Source organism: Callorhinus ursinus, unplaced genomic scaffold (assembly GCF_003265705.2).
Source record: "Callorhinus ursinus isolate GAN/ISIS: 27379988/994484 unplaced genomic scaffold, GSC_fseal_2.0 scaffold24, whole genome shotgun sequence".
In the NCBI taxonomy this organism is placed as follows: Eukaryota; Metazoa; Chordata; class Mammalia; order Carnivora; family Otariidae; genus Callorhinus; species Callorhinus ursinus.
The window spans coordinates 27,646,395-27,665,856 of record NW_027397086.1 but is presented as its reverse complement, the minus strand read 5'-3'; positions in this window follow the sequence as shown (position 1 = coordinate 27,665,856).

The window sequence follows — 19,462 nt, the reverse complement described above, 5'->3', positions numbered from 1 at the left end:
TGTACGAGTGTTGTTGTTGTATTTTTTTAATCAGATTGCAAGTGTGACTATTAAGAAGTGTGGCTGTTTTTTTTTTGTGGTTTTTTTTTTTTTAAGTAGACAGCAGAACTTTTCTATCCAAATGAACAGGCTGCTGTTGAAAGCGGGTGAAAGACCTGGGAGGCCGCACGTTGCTTCTGCGGTGGTGGGGCTGTTGCTCAGAGCTCGCTGGAGGTCTTTAGGGGACCTCCCTGAGAGCCACGCACACAGCACCTCTTATTTTTTTGTTTTGTTTTTGTTTTCCAGTGGCGTTCTTTGAGTGGCTTTCCCGATTTTAAACAGTCCAGTATTTGGAAGGATATTTTCTAATGTGGTTCATAAGCTGCCTTTGAAGCCCTTTCCCCAAATAGTGGCTCCAGCAGTGGTGCTTTGGTGGAACTAAAGCTGTAACTGCTTTGAGGGAGACACGTTCATTTAGATTTCTATGATCTGTCATGTCGCTTTTATTAAAAGATAAGACTTGCAATTTTATAGTCACACAGCATATGTTTTTTAAAGGTGCTGCCTCCCCCACTCTGCTCGTTTTTTGCTTTCCCTCTGTAGTGTCCTCCCAACTTTGTGCTACTGAGTTAATGGTGCCCTGTTTTTAATCTCCAGCCACCTAGGGAAAGGCCCTTCCTTCACCGTGCTCATGGTGCTACCCAACAGTAATGCTGTGTAGTTTGCATTGCACAGTTAGCACTGGGCTTCTTAAGAACCCATTACCAACATATTCGGAAATATGGATGGGCAAATGGATATTTTGGTTGAGTTGTGATAGAGCTTCTCCTGTAGCCTAGTGTTAAAAACAGTTCTGGGATGTTGGGCACGGCAGTTGCTGGAACAAGCAAAGTGACACCATGTGCCAAGGCAGGTCAGCAGTTTCTGAGTGTGAAATGTCAAGGCCGTGTGGTGGGGAAAGAGAAGTATGTGTGGCAGAGGCTATGTCGGGAGTGTAGGGCTAGGAGTCAGGGCCTGAATTCTGATCGTGGCTCTGCCTCAACTTGCTATGTGACCTGGGGTAACTCCTTTGAATCCGTGGCTCTGGTCTTTCCTGTCCAAACGACAAGGGAGTCGGTCTGGATAATGTTCCGAATCTGCTACAACTCCTTGACTGTGGTATGGTATGGTCTGCATAGCCTTGGATGGGTACCGCTAGTATCACAGTTGTCCAGAGGGTATGGGTCAACAGGGAAGAATTGATTACTGCATTGGCTCAGCTTCCAGCCCTCATAATTTTGGAATTTGGGTCCTGGGGACTGTAAGTTCAGTAAGATAAACATACACATGTTATTGATGCACTGCATAAAACTTAAGTGGATATCAGTTTATTCTCTCCTCTGATATTTTAAATATCTTAGAGGAACCAGTGATTTGAAGGAAAGGTGTGAAGACTAATCTTTGAAAGGAAGGATCCTTCTGAAAGGATTTCTGTTCTTTGTTTAGTTTTTACCAAATGGACCCTTTAGACAAGACACATCTGGATAAAGTCCCAAGCTTAAATGGTTTATGGGAGACAGGACTTGACCTTCATGCCCTCCCACTCCCTCCGGATTAGGGCAGGGAAGAGCAGGCCCTCAACACAGATGTGAACTGAGAAGTTTTGCTTTGCTGCACCTACTGATCCATCTGGAAATCTTGTTAATATGCGGCTTCTAGAGTGGGACCTGAGATTTTGTATTTCTTACAAGCCCCCAGGTTATGCCAGTTCTGCCTGCCTGGTCACCACACTTCTGTGTAGCAAGGTTTCAGAGGACTCTCTGAAGTTTTTACTTCTTCTCTCCCCCCGCCCCAAATTGGGTTAGGTATACTTTGTGTACAGCAGTGTGCCCGATATCCTCTCTCAGAATTTATCACTTAAGCACACAACCATGCAGAACACAACACAAAACATGCTCACTCACATAACAAAACTATAAAAACATGGAACTGATTCCTAACCAAATAAAGGATAATGAAACCAGAAGCCTAAAGCACCTTGCTCTACTGTTAATGGTATTTATGAGTTTATAACAGTAGTTTTCAACCTGGGCTATGCATTAGAAATAGTATTTTATAAATAATTAGTCCCACCTGGTCCCACTCCCAGAAGATTCTGATTCTGTTAACCTGGGCTGGGGCCTGGTTCTGTACATTTTTTGAAAACTTTATTGGAGATTACATCATTGGGACTGAGAACTAGTGGTGTAGAGCTCACAGATATGTCTCGTTTGATCCTTAATCTTGTGAGGTCATGCAAAAGTGAGGAAATGATGCTCAGAAGAATCATCTGGTACCAAACCAGTAGCTAGTAAACGGCAAAGCAGAAGCTCAGTCCCAGGTCTCTCGACTCCAAAACAAATAGTCCCACCTGTCTGCCCGTCCCATCCCTCAAAGTTATATCAAGGATTTGTTTTATCCTGAGAGCCAGATCACACCTATAGTGTACTTTGGTGTCCCCATTCATGGACAGGTACATGTTCATTTCACTGTTGAGCAGCTCCTTGCCTGAGGTGGAAATGCAAAAGCATTTCTTGGTAGGTGCTTTAGGGAACAGACAAATTTTAAGACTGTTCACCATCCCCCACCCGGCCAAATCATGGACACAGCCCAGTAAGGGAGGTGAGACTTGTACACAGCTGTCCTGTATGCCATTAGTGCATGTCTTCAAGTGCATCTGCAGCTCAGAGCAAATGGCACTTCCTTCAGGAGGAAGGAAGACTTCCTGGAGGAGGAGCATCTGAGCTAAGTTCTTTAGCGCTGGCATTTGGACAGGCGCGGATTCAGAAAGAGGAGAACCTTTGCTAGACGCAAGGTCCTGTTGAAGATTCAAGATGATGAGACCTATAACCGGGCGGCAGTGAGAACATGGTGAATTTCCAAATTGGGCAGTGGCATGACCAACACTGTGCTCCAGGAGGAAGGTGAGAAGGTGCAACTGAGTTCAGAGAGGACTGGAGCCCAGAAGATGAGGTAGGAGGCTCTGGCCCTGGTTCGGACGAGATGATAGGAGGATCTAGAGGAGGCTGTAGTCAGACTGAGGGAGACCAATCGTGAAGGGCACTGCAGAGGTGGAATCTGTCAGCCTTGGCAGTTGATTGCTTTTGTGGGAGAGGAGGGGCGAGGTGTTAAAGCTAGACGCCTGAAAGAATAATGTTGCTGGTTGAAATAAAGGCAGAAAGGATGCATTTCTGGCTCTGACCCAACCCAGGAGAGGCCGAGAGATGAACGAATGCTGTTGCCTGCCACTCAGCCTCCAACGCGAGCGGCTCCACCCATCTCTGCTTTGCTTGTCCCCTCTTTGCTCTGACTTCTGCCTAGCTTCTCCCTGTCCATCCAACACTTTAGCCCCTCCTTGGGTCCTTGTCAGCCCCCTCATTTGGTGCTGCCTCTGCCCCCAGTACCTCCCTTGCAGCGGGTGGTGCATGTCACCATCTCTTAAAATGGCTTTGCGCTAGAAAGATCAGAAAAGGTTCTTTCCTTAGTGTCCCATGTTGTATAAAGGGGCATTGGCTGATAGGGGCTGGCAATCCCCATGTATGCCTATCACAGACCCTTTACAAAAGTCAAACATGGAATCCTACCCTGTTGTGCAGCAAAATTTTAGGGGATGTTTTAGGAATTTTGCAGAGAGAATCTTAAAATGCATTGGCTTTTTTTTTTTTTTTTTTTTAGAAGAAGAAGAAAGAGAATAGAGGGAGGGGCGCCTGGGTGGCTCAGTCATTGGGTGTCTGCCTTCAGCTCAGGTCATGGTCCCAGGGTCCTGGGATTGAGCCCCGCATCGGGCTTCCTGCTCTGCGGGGAGTCTGCTTCTCCCTCTCCCACTCCCCCTGCTTGTGTTCCCTCTCTTGCTGTGTCTCTGTCAAATAAATAAATAAAATCTTAAAAAAAAAAAAAAGGAAAGAGAATAGAGGGAGAGAGGTTGTGTGGTGGCCCAGTGCATTTGAATTGTCAACAGCCTCTGCGGTGTCAGGTCAATTACATCAGCACTTGGTCTGGACCAGGGGAAAGGAATGGCTCTGCCTCCTGGGAATGTCAGAAGGACCTGATAATTTTATTTGGCAAAGCCACCAGGAGTGGTTCTGTAATGTCATTGCTAAGAATTACCCTTTTAATAGCATTTCTGGGTGTCTGAGCTTTTCAGATGGAGTGACACTTCTTTTTTGCCGTGGGTTTCCTTTGTGTTGGGCTGCTTCCAGCCGGTCCTCCTGTTTTTCCTCACCCTTGCATTGATATCAGTTCATATTTTCTGTCTCTTGCCTTCCCGGCCCTGTTTGTCCAGCCCCTCCTGCACCCACAACAGCTCCCATGCTCCCCTGTTTTAGAGGTGGAGTCATGTGAGAACCTGTGTGAGGGAAACACCTGCCAAAGGGCAGCACATTCAACATCTGGTATCAACAAGGTAGAGCGTAGCCTTAGACTAGCCAAACTATGGACAACCTGCTTCCAGGCTGCATCTGCTACTTTTGTGTTGGTGGGACTCAGAAGTCATGGGAAAGATCACCAGTGATCCGTGACAGCAACAAATTCTTTTCCTAATCGTGCCATATATTATGCCCTTCAACACAATTTACTAGTCTTTGCCTCCATTTCTCCATCTGTGAAAGTGGTGTAATACTTATCTACCTCCCTTAAATGTTGTGAAGATTAGTCTATGTTAGTAAAGCACTTTTGAAATAAAGAGTGATGTAAAGCATTTTAACATTGTTGTCATTGTGATGTGGATGCCCTCCTGTAGAGAAACTGCCTTCTAGGGCAAGTACCCCAGGTATACTGTGGTTTAGGCACACCCAGTATAGAGAACTTCCATAATGGATCCAAGAGTGGGATTATTTTCTTTGTGAAAAATTTCAACATGACATTTTCTTCAACAGCCCTTTGGTGCATTTAGAATGAGATTCAATTTATAGAAGAGTGACTGAAGTAAGATTTTTAAAGAACATATCTATTGAACCTCCATTACCCACTATAACTGTTGGGTTTGCAAGCTGATTGTTACCCTAACAGTGCAGTTTATCATCACTGGGTAGAAAACTTCTAATCCTACATTCTCCAGATATCCAGATTATGTGTGAAGGTTTTCTCACTGTTGCCACTCCTTGGAATGAACAGAATGGTGATCCTGCTGTTTCTGAATGAGAGGATCAGAAACTCTAGTTTTACTTGGAAAATGCTCTCAGAGCACTGTGCGCGTGCGTGCGTGTGTGTGTGTGTGTGTGTGTGTGTGTGTGTGTGATTAACCATGTACCTTCATTAAAGCGCTCAGAGTGGGAAGTTCTCTATCCATAAACATGGACTCCCTTTCTTAACTCCTGGTGACTGCCAAGAGCTTTAATTGGGTTCTGGTTTCAGTTTTCTTTTTATGGGTTTGCTGGGGGGAAAAATTCCAAACCCTGTTATTTGGGAAGTTGGTTCTTTTTGGTAAAAAGGGTACTTGTTACAGAGAAAATACTGTAAGTAGACATAAAAGTTAAGGTTTCAGTTTTTTGTCCCATTTTCTGGTTCAGCTTCCAGAGTAACCAAGAAGTAAGCTCAGAGGTTGGCGCTGTGCTGGTGAGGTGCATATGGATCTAGATTCTTTTTTTTTTTAATATTTTATTTATTTATTCATGAGAGACAGAGGAGGAGAGAGAGAGGGAGAGAGAGAGAGAGAGAGAAGCAGAGGGAGAAGCAGGCTCCCAAGGAGCAGGGAGCCCGATGCGGGACTTGATCCCAGGACCCTGGGATCATGACCTGAGCCGAAGGCAGACGCTTAACCATCTGAGCCACCCAGGCGCCCATGGATCTAGATTCTTACCCTTGAGTCTCCAAGAGTATCTTTGGATGGGCTAGTATTAGATCCTCTGCAGGACTGGAGGGTGGTCAGTCCAGCCACTCAACCACTGGGAAGTCTGGGGGGTAGCTGGGCAGATCTACTCTAATGTGGTCACTCTGAGCCCCAGGCTGAAGGGGCAGGAGCTATTCTTCAGGGGAAGATCTTCAGATCTTCTCATTGTGATGGCAGAAGTACAAGAAGACAAGCCCAACTGTGGAAGCACATATCAAATTTTAGTGTTAAATCTGCTAATATTTCCTCGGCCAAAGTCAAGGGGAGGAAAGTAGACGTCCTCCTAAGAAGGTGAGGGGAAGGGATGAATATTTTGAACAACAATCTAATCTGCCACAGTGTCAAAGGGAACCCATGGAATACGAAGGAGTTGAAGTCACAGAACAGAGCATCTAGGAAGAAATACATCCCTGTTTTTCATCTTCTCCTGAGGCACCCCTTCCTTCGTTTCTCTTTTGGGGGAGAAGGCTTTAAAACAGTGATGATAATAAGTAATAGGGATGTTGGATTAAATGAGTAGTATGTGTTTAGTTCTGTGCATTTAGAACAGAGCCTGGCACATAAACACTAAGTTTTAGCCATTATTTTTTCTCTCTCAAGTTTATATGGCTTCTAAATGGGGCCATAGAGATTTGAACTCAAGTGGCCTGGCGCTGGACCTCATGCTTTTAAGAATCACAGTACACACGGGGCGCCTGGCCGGCTCAGTCAGAGGAGCATGCAACTCTTGATCTCGGAGTTGTGAGTTCGAGCTTTGAGTGCAGAGATTACTTAAAAATAAAAAAATCATAAAAGAATCATAATAGACTTTCTGTTCAGAGCCTGTGTTCAAATCTTAGTTTTGCAGAGTGTGACCTCCTGAATATCAGACTAATCATCTGTATAATATCCCAATAATGTCCCAAGATTGCTATGATTATATGAGAATACGAATATGGAAGAGCCATATAAACTATAAAATTAAAAGTTAAAGAAAGTCCCTAAAACTCTCTTCTGATATTCTGTGTTCCAAGAGAATCTTAGACTCTCTTCTGACATCACAGAACTTCATCTTAGTTTCTCCTTCCAGCCTCCCCTCTCCGACACCGACACTCCCTGAGTACACTCATCAGTCTCTGTTTCAGAGCCTGGCTCAGTGCATTACTTCCATTGATCTCTCTAGCTGGAGTGCTGCCAGCCTCTCTACAACTCCTTCCCATCACCTATGCTGCTGAAGTGTCACCCATTCTTCAAAGTCAAATGACACAAGGACACACTCCTGAAACCTGGGCTGTGGTCCCAGGTTTGCTGGTAACTCATCATATGAGTGAGGACAAGTTACTAGGTCTTTCTCAGTATTAATTTCCTTGTTTGTAAAATAAGGATGTTGGAGGAGAGGATTTCTAAATTCCCTTCCCCTGTTCTCATTAGTCTAATTCTCATGTTAAACTAATCTCTTCAATTTACTGCATGTAACCCAAATTTTCAATTTAGCATTCTCTTTAACAGATAACCTGCACATAAATGGAATTCAAATACTGCATCCAAGGTTGAAAGCTCCATTTGTAAAAGTTACTGATATTAGGATAATGATTGTACTTAAATTCTTTCTAAAACAATCTAAGTACAGGGGCGCCTGGGTGGCTCAGTTGTTGAGCGTCTGCCTTCGGCTCAGGTCGTGATCTCAGGGTCCTGGGATGGAGCCCCGCATCGGGCTCCCTGCTCTGCGGGAAGCCTGCTTCTCTCTCTCCCACTCCACCTGCTTGTGTTCCCTCTCTCGCTGTCTTCTCTCTCTGTCACATAAATAAATAAAAATAAAAAAATCTTAAAAGAAATAAAAATAAAACAATCTAAGTACAGTCAATACCAGAGCTTCTATATAATGGTCACAAAAGGGTTGCTGCTGCCCAAAATGTAATTTTCCCAACAAAATGTAATTCGGTACTGTTTCCTTTAGCTTTCAAGTTGCCCAATTCTATAGATGATAGAATACTTCTATTTTACAAATTGCCCTCTTCTAAGGCAATAATGTGTAGACTTTTGCATATGTTTTTAAAATTCCTATCAGTTGATTTCGGGAGATGACATCCCTTGTAAAACCAGGCGTGTCTGAAACCTACTTCAAGTGAAGGAAGGAAGGGAGTTAGCATTTATTGGACATATTCTGTGGGTCTAGGCACATTTGTATATTATTTCATTTAATTCTTAAAGTACTCTGCAGGAATAGGTAATATCTTCTGTATTTTATTTTTTTTAAAGATTTATTTATTTGAGCGGGGGAGGGGCAGAGGGAGAGGAAGAGAGAGAATCTCAAGCAGACTCTCTGCTGAGCACGGAACCCGACGCGGGGCTTGATCTCAAGACCCTGATATCATCACCTGAGCTGAAACCAAGAGTCAGATGCTCAGCCATCTGAGCCACCCAGGTGCTGCTCATCTATATTTTGAATGAAATGAAGATTGGAGAGGTTAAGTGATTTGTTAAAATCATATACCTTAACTGTACACTTAAAAATGGTTAAAATGGGGGATGCCTAGGTGGCTCAGTCAGTTAAGCATCTGCCTTCAGCTCTGGTCATGATCTCAGGGTCCTAGGATTTAGACCCTCGTGGGCTCCCTGCTCAGTGGGGAGTCTGTCCCTCTCCCTCTGCCCCTCCCCCAATTCATGCACGTGCTCTCTCTCTCTCTCTCTCAAATAAATGAATAGTCTTTTAAAAATGGTTAAAATGGGGGCGCCTGGTGGCTCAGTCAGTTAAGCGTCTTTCAGCTCAGGTCATGACCCAGGGTCCTGGGATGGAGCCCCACATCGGGCTCCCTGCTCATCAGGGAGCCTGCTTCTCCCTCTCCCCCCTGCTTGTGCTCTCTCTTGCTATCTCTCTTTCTCTCTCAAATAAATAAGTCTTTAAAAAATATAAAATAAAATATAAATAAAAATAAAATGATTAAAATGGTAAATTTTATGTCAGCACAATAAAAAAGAAAAACCAATTACATAACTAGTAAATAGCGCAACTGGGTTTAGATACCTCAGTATGCTTTGATTAGTCTATTTACAGCATGGGAGAAAATAAGCAACTTTGGTTATGTTTATCAAATATCTGCCGCCAGTGAGGAGACAGAAACAAAGAGAAGCAGAGAGAAGAGCTAAATAAGGTTAAAGGTGTCAGCAACAGCAAGGGTGGTAGCCCAGTTCTGTCGGCCAGCAAGCTGAGAATCAGGACCAAGGCAAGAAAGAGAGGTCACCATGTAGATTAGTGTTTCCCAGATATTAATGTGCATGGGAATCACCTGAGCATCTTGTTGAAATTGCGTTCTGATTCAGTAAGTCTGGGGTGGAGACAGATTTTGTATTGCTAACAAGCTCCCAGGTGCTAGTGATGTTGCTGGTCCATGGACCAAACATTGAATAGCAAGGATTTTAGATCATAGTAACCTCCATGACAGCTCTCTTAAGTGTGGTTTTCAGATCCCTCACACCAGAGAATCTGGGGGTGTCCTCACAAAGCAAATTCTGGGCCCAACCCAGACCTACTGAATCAGAATCCCTGCAGGCTGGACTGGAAATCTACACTTTTAACAAGTTGCTTGTTAGGTATAATAAAATTCCAGAACCACTGCTAATAGGACATCACCATGGCGTGATAACACAAATCACTTCACATGCATACTCGTTTCCAGTTGATAAAGCCTTTTCACATCCTGTTTCTCCTGTACCTGTACAGCAGGATGATGATGGCAGTACCATTAGCCCCACAGTGCTGACAAGGAATCTAACATACCCTGTGGTTAAGTGCTGGACCCAAAGGTCCTCTGACTCCTAGAAAAGTGTTCTTTTTATTATTTTGTGGCTCTCTCTCCCACTTTACCATATCTTCACTTATACTCCTATACAAATTAGAAGTTCTTTTATGTCTAAAAAGCTTTGCAGAGCAATTTTCTTGCTATGATGCTTTTAAAGATTTCAATCTAATTTAATTTAGCACATTAAGAAGCACAGTTTATGCTTATAAGCATAAAGCTACCCAAGGTCATGGCAAAAAAACATGTTTGGTGAAGTAATGAAGAAATAGACTGCATTGAGTTTTTTTAAAAATCTTTTTTTTTTTTACTCTCCACCTAGATTTACCAATTGTTAACAGCTTTTCTCTCTTTCAAGCACTTGAAAGCTGCAGATATTATGACATTTTGCCCCTAAATTATTCAGCATGCATGGACTAAGGATAAGAATATGCTCCTACATTACCACAATCCTATTATCACACCTAAGAAAATTGATATTAACTCAATAATATCATCTATGTGTAGTCTACATTCAAATTTCTCTAGTTGCCTTAAAATGTTTTTTATTGCTGTTGATTTTCTTAGAGTCAATCAAGGTTTATTACATTTGGTTGTTTTTGTCTTTTTAGTCTAATTTAATCTAGAACTAACTTCTCTTTTTTTGTTTTTTCATGACATTAAATTTCTTTTAAAGTCCAGGCCTTGTCAATGTGCCTCACATGCTGGATTTATTTGATTACTTCCTCATGATTAGATTCAGGTTAAGCCTCTTTGGCAAGACTATCATGTCGATAATGTCATGTACTTCTTATTACATAATTTTGGGAGTCACGTGGTCGAAAGCTGCCCCACCATTGGGGAAGCTAAATTTGATCACTTGGTGAAGACAATATCTGCTAGATCTCTCCAGTGTAAAGTTATTTTTTTTCACTCACAGTTAATAACTTATCTGTGGGTTGATACTTTAACACTCTGAATATTCTGTCCCCAACACACTTCCACCCAATGGTTTTAGCATCCATAAATGATCATCACTCTGATTAGTTATTTCATGGGGAGGGCAAAATTATGATTAAATCAGTCTTGACCATTTGCCAGCATTCATATGGAAAGAAGGTATGCCAGATCTGAGAAAAATCTGAATTTAGTTCACACTGGCTACTCAGAGAGCAAAGGGTCCCCTTTGCCCCAACCTTTGTATGGAGCTATCTTCCTTAGAACTCTTCTGCTGGAGGTGCGTAGTAAGAGGGGTAGTTTTTTCTTTTTTTCCCCCCGCCAATGTTAATAAATGCCCACCTGAGAGAAAGGGCTCCTAACTTCCTTCTCCTAAGCACTCCTGCTTCAGGTTGCTTCTCTGGTCTCTGCCTCTGGTGCTATGGATCTCTCCTGGGAAAAACACATGTTTTCTCTCCCCTTAACATCTGTGACCACTCTTCCCAAATCTGACCCCAAATTTCTCTGTAGTAGGGACTTGGCCAGTAATCTGGCTACGAGGGAAGGCCAGGGTACTTGATTTGAAGCAGTGTCTATTACATATATTGCATGTTTTAGATCAGTTAAAAAAAAGTAACTTTGTATAAAAGATAGGGAGAATGCAATTGCCCACATCAACGATGGTGACGAAGATTGGGGTAGAAAGGCTAAGGGGGAGCTGATGGGGATCACAGTGGGGCCATAGCTGCCTTAAGCTACCTTTTGACCCAGCCACTCCCCCGCCACCATCCCCACTGCACCCCTACCTTCCTTTCTCTTTGGAGAACATCAAAGCCAGGATCCAGGAATTTCCTCGATATCTCAATACCGTATCTACAAACGCACACTCAAGTCAGCCTATATTCTCTCTACCTTCCCTCTTATTGCAAAGAAAGTGTCTTCTCTTGAGTCAATCCCTCCAGTCTCTGCTTTGAATTCCACCCCTTCCTGTCTTCTCAAGTATCTTGAAATCATCCTCATCCTACTACTGATTATCTTTTACCCTGTGTTGGGTATTCAACTGCCCCCACCCCACTGGATCTTTATCATCATTGGTTTTTTGTTTTGTCTTGTTGTGTTTTTTGGAAGAGAGAGAGGGAGTGTGAGGGGGCAGGGAAGGGCAGAGGGAGAGGGAGAGAATCTTAAGCACACTCCATGTTCAGTGTGAGCCCAACCCCGACACAGGACTAGATCTCATGACCCTGAGATCATGACCTGAGTCGAAACCAAGAGTTGGATGCTTAACTGACTGAGCCACCCAGGTGCCCCATCATCATCGTTTAAATATTGTACAGTCTCATCTTAAAAAGTCCCTCTTCCACACAAAGTCACCTCTAGCTTTGTTTCTCTTCACAGCCAAGCTGTCTAAATGTTCTGTATTCACTTCCTACTGCCTACTTATGTCTCAACGTGCTCTAATCTGGATTCTACCCTTACCACTTTACCATTTAACAGGCTCTTGCTAAGATCACTGAGGACTTCAAGTGGATATATCCATTGGAGACTGTTTAGTACTCATATTGCTTGATTGTTCAGCAGCATTTGACTAGTTGACCACATCCTGCTTCTTGAAACACTTTTTGTGTTTCCCCATTTTCCTCCTAATTTTCTGGCAGTTCTTTCATAGTTCCTTCCACTGGAGTTCCTCAGGGCTTCTGCCTAGGCCTTCTTCTCATTTCATAGTATCTCCTACACTTTTAAGTCATCACACCCACTTCCATGACTTCAATTAATTTATCCTCTAATGACTCCCACACTTCTATGTCCAGTGTAAATCTCTTAAGAACACCAGACTTACAAATCCACTGGCTCGATACAGATGCCTCACTGGCCACTCAGACTCAGTGAGCCTATAACTGAACTCATCATCCTCTCTCCAAACCTGCTTCTTCTTCAGAAATGGCTATTTTAGTAAATGCCACTGAACCAAGGGATAACCCTGGCTTGACACTTTCTTCCCACATCTAGTCAGTCACCAAATTCTGTTGATTTCCCCCCTTAATCTAGTTCATTTACTTGTTCCCGTCTTCCCTAGTCCAAGCCACCATCATCACTCACCTAGACCACTGCAATAGCTCTCCCATGGTTTTCTCAGGTACACGGTGCTTTTCTAGTCCACTCTGTACACTGCAGCCCAAGTGATTTTTTTCAATAGTATCCCTGAGATATAACTAACATACCTTACGGTTCACACCTTTAACTAAGTGATCTTTTTAAAAACACAAATCTGAGCAGGAAATTTCCTGTTTATAATCTTAGGATGGATTCTTGTTCTGGCTTGAAAGGCCCCATGTGATCTGGCCTGTGCTTCCCAAAGTCTCCAACCTCATTCTTCACGTCATTTGCCTCCTCACTTTCCAAAGCTTCAGCCACAGCTGCCTTCTCTGCTTCTAAACTTGCCATATTCTTTCATTGTTACATGTTGAACTTTCTTCATGGAATACTGTTCCCTTTCTACCCCCTTCCAATTCTTCAGTCTTCCAGCCTTAGCTTACATATCACTTCTTTGGAGAAGCTTTCCTTGATACCCTCCACCCCTGGTGTGTGAGGGATCCCTGTCTGATGCTTTCACACATGCTTTGCAAAAACCCTTCACAACTGTAATTGTTTGTTTAAACAACTGACTCCCTGTCAGACTACAGGACAGGGACTGTGTCTGTCTTGTTCACCTGTGCATCCTCAGTGGCTAACGTGGTTGCCTGGCACATAACAGGCAATCTCTAAATACTGGTGAATGAATGTGGGATGAATGGAGTTATGTCACCACTCTCCATACCCTGCCCTGCTCCCTGCTCCCACTGTTGTTGAAACCACCACTACCAGAGCTGTCCTAAGTCTCCTCATGATTGCTCTGTGTTGAGAGAAACAGCTTCAGAATGTGGTCTTTGTTTCACTTTTATAAATTCCTTAATTAGGAACCCAGGCTAAGTGCCAAGTCCAACTGTATTGACCCTGATACAGAGTCCCGAGGCCATCAGACTGTAGGAAATAATTTTCAACTAAGAGCCAAGGAAGAAGAATTAGAAAACGGTTGACTCCATTTAAGCTCACACGTACACATACAGATGAGTTGCTATATACAGTGCATAGATACATACATGTAACTGTGCATGTACAAACACAGAGCCCAGCTGTCACACTCAAATATGCATACATATGCACTCTCACAGAGGCAACCTGATATATATTCATTCCTTACATACATACACAGAGAGTAAAATGACATATGCTTGGCACTTTTGCATGTGTACAGAGGCAAGCTGATATACTTACTACATATGTACACACACAGGCAAATGACATATGTTCCGTACATATGTATACATACAGAGGCAAGCTGACGTACTTAAATATACAGTGGTAAAATTACGTTCTTTAACTCCACTGGACTCACTCTAATTCCTCTATGTACTTAGCTCTTTGCTTTATCTCTCTTTCATGCTGCTTAGCTCAGTGGATGCCATTCTTAAGTTCCCCGACTCTTGGCTGTAACCTCGTGTCCTTCCCTTTGACCCACCTGGCTATTCGTCACCACTTTTCCTCCCAGTAGCTTGACTGCTTCTCCCCATCAGCAGGCTGCCCTCCTGCAGGTCTCTCTAGCAACCAGCCAGCTCACACGAACTGTTTTGACTGCCGACTTTAACTCTTTGAGTTTTGTTTTAGATCATAGGCTTTCGCATCAGACAGACCTTGACTTGAGTACCAGTCTCACTGCCTACTCACTGTGTCACCTTAGGCCGATTATTCAACCTCTCCAAATCTCAGTTTTCTCAGCTACAGAATGAGGGTAATAATAGCACCTTCCTTATTAGGCTTTTGGGAACATGACATTAGATAATACACATGAAGCTCTTAGCCTAGTATATAAATGCAGTTAATGGCTACTACCACTAATAATAGCACTTATTATGTGCTTACTTTGCCACTACTTTTCCTACCCAACTATTTACTGAGTACTTACAATGTACAAAGCATGATTCCAAGTATTTTACCCATACAAACCCAATTTATCCTTACAATAACCCTATGAAGCAGATAGAAATTTTATTTCCATGTTACAGATTATGAAACTGAGGCAGAGAGAAGTTAAGTAACTTGCCCAAGGTCATAGCTAACAAGTGACAGAGTTAAGATGCAAAATCAGATCGTTTGGTTCCAGAGCTTACACTCTTAATTACTATGCTATACCTCTTACTACCATTTATGTGTGATTGTCTTTGTCAGAGAAGGTATTTCTTTGGTACAATCCTTTATGAGTTAAACCCTTGGAGAAATTTTTGAATTGCAGCTGAAAATTTCCATTTGCTGAAAGATGGAGAAAAATCTTTATTCTGTATTCAGAGCAATACTGAACAATTGAATGACAAGAAGACCTGCAGGAAAAACCCGGCAATGCCTCCTCAGTCTCCCTACCCACTCATAGGGACTGTTTGGGTGAAATGCTTTTCAAATTGGCAGAATTACAGTGGTGAAGCCTGTTCTTCTCCAGGCAGAGTGAGGCTACTTCTCTGGATTCCCATAGCACTTTTTGTTCAGATAGATATCTGTAACCCTTGCCTCTTTGGCTTCTGCCCATCTACGTAATTGAGGACCATTAAGGGGATGTGGGTAACAATCATAGTGCTTTCAACCAGAGTAGTAATTACAAGCAATGTAATCACATTACTGTAATCCCTGATTGATCACAAGAAGACAAAAGTCTCCTGATACGCTGGCAGGGGGCTCAGGATTGTTTGTGCACACTCCTTGGTGGCCGCCGTCCTAGTGGTGACAAACTTTGCTCCATTTTGTATCAGATGATGACGCTTCTCTAGCAGCTGGCTCATGTTAGTGATGTGGTGGAGCTCTAGAGTCAGAGTCTGGTGACTCCAACTTTCTAGCTTTGTGGTTTGAGTTGTCACTTAACCTCATAAACCCCAGTTTCCTGTTACAAAGTGAAAATAATGCCTACCAACAGGGTGGGTGGGAAGATTAGTGACAACAAATACGAAGTGGCTGGCAATACCTGGGATGTGGTAGGTCTTCAGTGAGTTATAGTTGCTATTATTATGGCCTGATCCAACAATTATTCTCTCCTACCAGTATTATTGTTATGGGGTCTTTTCACTAGACTATAAGTTTCTTTTTTTTTTTTTTTTTAAGATTTTATTTATTTGACGGAGAGAGACACAGCGAGAACAGGAACACAAGCGGGGGAGTGGGAGAGGGAGAAGCAGGCTTCCTGCCAAGCAGGGAGCCCGATGCAGGGCTTGATCCCAGGACCCTGAGATCACGACCGGAGCAGAAGACAGGCGCTTAATGACTGAGCCACCCAGGTGCCCTTAGACTATAAGTTTCATGAGAAGCAGGGACTTTGTTTTGCTCACTGCTGTTTCTCTGCATCTAGAACAGTGCCTCCATCATAGTAGGTCCTCAGTAAATATTTGTTGAATCAATGAATGACATTTAAAACAAGCTGACCTTGTTCTCTGTCTTTACCACACTGGCTGGCATTCAGACCCTTTTTTTTTTTTTTTAAACATTTTATTTATTTTTTGACAGAGAGAGACACAGCGAGAGAGGGAACACAAGCAGGGGGAGTGGGAGAGGGAGAAGCAGGCTCCCTGCTGAGCGGAGAGCCCGATGTGGGGCTCGATCCCAGGACCCTGGGACCATGACCTGAGCCGAAGGCAGACGCTTAACGACTGAGCCACCCAGGCGCCCAGACCCTTTTTACTCATAGGCATTTGCTCAGGATATTCCCTCTACCTGGAACACTCTCTTCACTTAGTTAACTTCTACTCAACCTTCTGATCTTAGACAAGTGTCACTGTAACAGGTAAACCTCTGACCTTTCCCTTCATAGCATTTATCAACATTGTTGCAATTTCACTTTTATTTGTAAAATTGGTAAATATTTGACAGTAGACTTCCATCAGGACAGGAACCAGGTCTGTTGTGCTCGCCATTGTATTTTCAGGGAGGAGTAGGAGTTGAGTACAAACTTCCTAAATGAATGAATGACTTCACTCATTCTTTCCATTTTTTGAAAAGACTGCTTACTCTAGGAAGGGGGGGTCCAATTTCTCAAGATGGGCCAGAGGTCAATCCCAGGCTTGTGTCAGTCCTGAATCATAAATCATTCCAGGTTTCTGGACTGAGCTCAAGTGCTGTGACTCTCTCCTACCAGGGCCAATTTGTCAGTCCCCAAATTGTCTCATTATCATTTATCAGGGCTTCATTATGCAGCTAGACCCTGCAGCAGGAGGTCCAGAAAAGCCAGAATTTTGGCCAGCCTGTGAGTGTGGAGTAGGAGTAGGATTTGCCATTTACTCCTCCTCCGCCCCCATGCTCCATTTCTATTTGGTGTTTATCACACTGAGGTGTAATTGTTAATTTTCAGAGGTCCTCTCACTCTCCCCCCAAGACAGCAAGGCAGAATTATCTCTTGCCCCCCAAGGCTACTGTGGTGCCTAGCATACAGTGGATGCTCACAAAGATTTCTTGAAGGAATGCAATGTTTTCCATGAACTAAGCCTTACTGAAGACAAAAATTGACTCATAAGAGAGGGCACTACCTTTTGCTTTTAAAAAGTTTAAAAAAAAATTTAAATCTGTGCCAATAAACATCTTTTTTTAAAAGATTTTATTTATTTATTTGACAGAGAGAATGAGTGAGAGAGGGAACACAAGCAGGGGGAGTGTGAGAAGGAGAAGCAGGCCTCCTGCCGAGCAGGGAGCCTGATGTGGGGCTCCATCCAGGACCCTGGGATCATGACCTGAGCCGAAGGCAGATGCTTAATGACTGAGCCACTCAGGCGCCCCAATAAACCTCTTTTTGAGTTAATTTGGGTTGGGTTTTCTGTTACTTAGAACTGAAAACATTCTTTTTTTTTTTTTTTTAAATAGAGAGAGGGAGGCATGGGAGAGAGGCAGAGGGAGAGAGAGAGAATCTTAAGCTGGCTCCACACCTAGTGCAGAGCCTGACCTGGGGTTCGATCCTACAGCCCTGAGATCATGACCTGAGCTGAAATCAAGAGTAGAACGCTTAACCCACTGAGCCACCCAGCTGTCCCAGAACTGAAAACATTCTGTCAGAGCATAAAATAATGGCATTCAAGTAGAAGATTTCTGATAGATCATTGTTCAAAAATATTCACTCCCTATTCACTCCCTCTCACTCACCTCCAGAAGAATAGAGTTCCCTACCCCTTTTCTTTGGGTTCACCTATGAGACTTGATTTAGTCAGTGGGATGTTAGCAGACATGTACAAGCAGGGGTATGAAAAATGCTTGCACAGTTGGGCATGCCCCCCTGAACCACTGCCAACTTCATAAGAGTTCCCCCTGGGCAGCTGCTGTCCCTTCAGTTGGGGCCCCCAAAGAATAATACTGGAGAAGATCAGAGCTCAACCTGCACACAGGAGTGAAGCCCAGCTGGACCTCCAGCTTGAGGCAGAGCCATTCAGCCAAGCCTAGCCTAGATTCATCAACCCCCAGACCTGTGAGAAATGAATGCTTATTGTGGCACACTGCTAAGGATTTATGGTTGGCTGTTATGGAGCAATAACTGACTGATCAACGTTAGGTCAGGGGTTTCCAAACTGTCAGTGCATCTGAGTTACTAGAGAACTTTAATATAAATAAGAGGTACTTGAGCACCCTCTCCCTCCAAGCATGTCTGGAGTGGTGTTCACAAATCTACATTCTTTTAAAACTTTATGGGTGAGGGTGACTGGGTGGCTCAGTTGTTAAGCGTCTGCCTCCAGCTGGGGTCATGATCCCAGGGTCCTGGAATCGAGCCCCGCGTCGGGCTCCCTGCTCAGCGGGAAGGCTGCTTCTCCCTCTCCTGCCCCCCCTGCTTGTGTTCCCTCTCTCGCTGTCTCTGTCAAATAAATAAATAAAAAAAATCTTAAAAAAAAAAAAAAGAGTATGGGACTCGCTACATGAAAATCACCCAGAGGGTTTTTTTTTTTTTTTAAGATTTTATTTATTTATTTGACAGAGAGAGAGAGACAGCGAGAGAGGGAACACAAGCAGGGGGAGCCGGAGAGGGAGAAGCAGGCTTCCCGCTGAGCGGGGGGAGCCCGACGCGGGGCTCGATTCCAGGACCCTGGGATCATGACCTGAGCTGAAGGCAGATGCTTAACAACTGAGCCACCCAGGCGCCCCAGTCCCATACTCTTTTGCTATCTAACATTTTGGGGTCACCAATATTAAAGCATGTGATGGGGGTTGTATTAGATGACCAGTAAAATCTTCTTTCCTCTCTGAGACTGGATGATTGAAGTCAGAGAAATCCTATTTCTGAAGTAGAGTCCTTTTCAATTTGACAACTTTTGAGAAATCTGAGCTGAATTTTTCCTATCTAATTCGGAGAAAGATGCAGATGTAAATTAATTTGTGATTTATGGCTACAGGGTTTTTGCTTTTTATTTAAAGTTTGTCTCTTCTTAGTATTTCTGCTTGGGCTATGGTTAGCAATCAAATGAAAATTAAAGGCAGAATACTGAGGAGTGGGAGAGCCAAGTCAGAGGGCGGGAAAGAAGCATAGAAGTCAAGATGAGCAGAGAAGCTGTTGAAGAAATGCTCTAAGAAGGAGCCTTTAGCTGTGGCTTAGCAGTAAGAACCCCGGATCACACCTGAATCAGAAGCCAAAAGCTGAATTTTCATTGTCACAATTGCCATGCCACTGCTAACAGTTTAGAGGTTTGAGGCAAATCTTAACAAAATGTTAACATATGAATTTATATAAAAAGCACGTTGAAAATATAATTTAAAAGAAAATAGTTTTAAATTATAACAACAAAAATTTTCATTGAAAAAAATTCAGACAATACAGAAAATATAAAGGAGAAGTGCCAATTACTCAAAAGCCCACGTTTCAGAGATAGTCACAGTTAATATATAGCTGTATATTCTTCTTGAC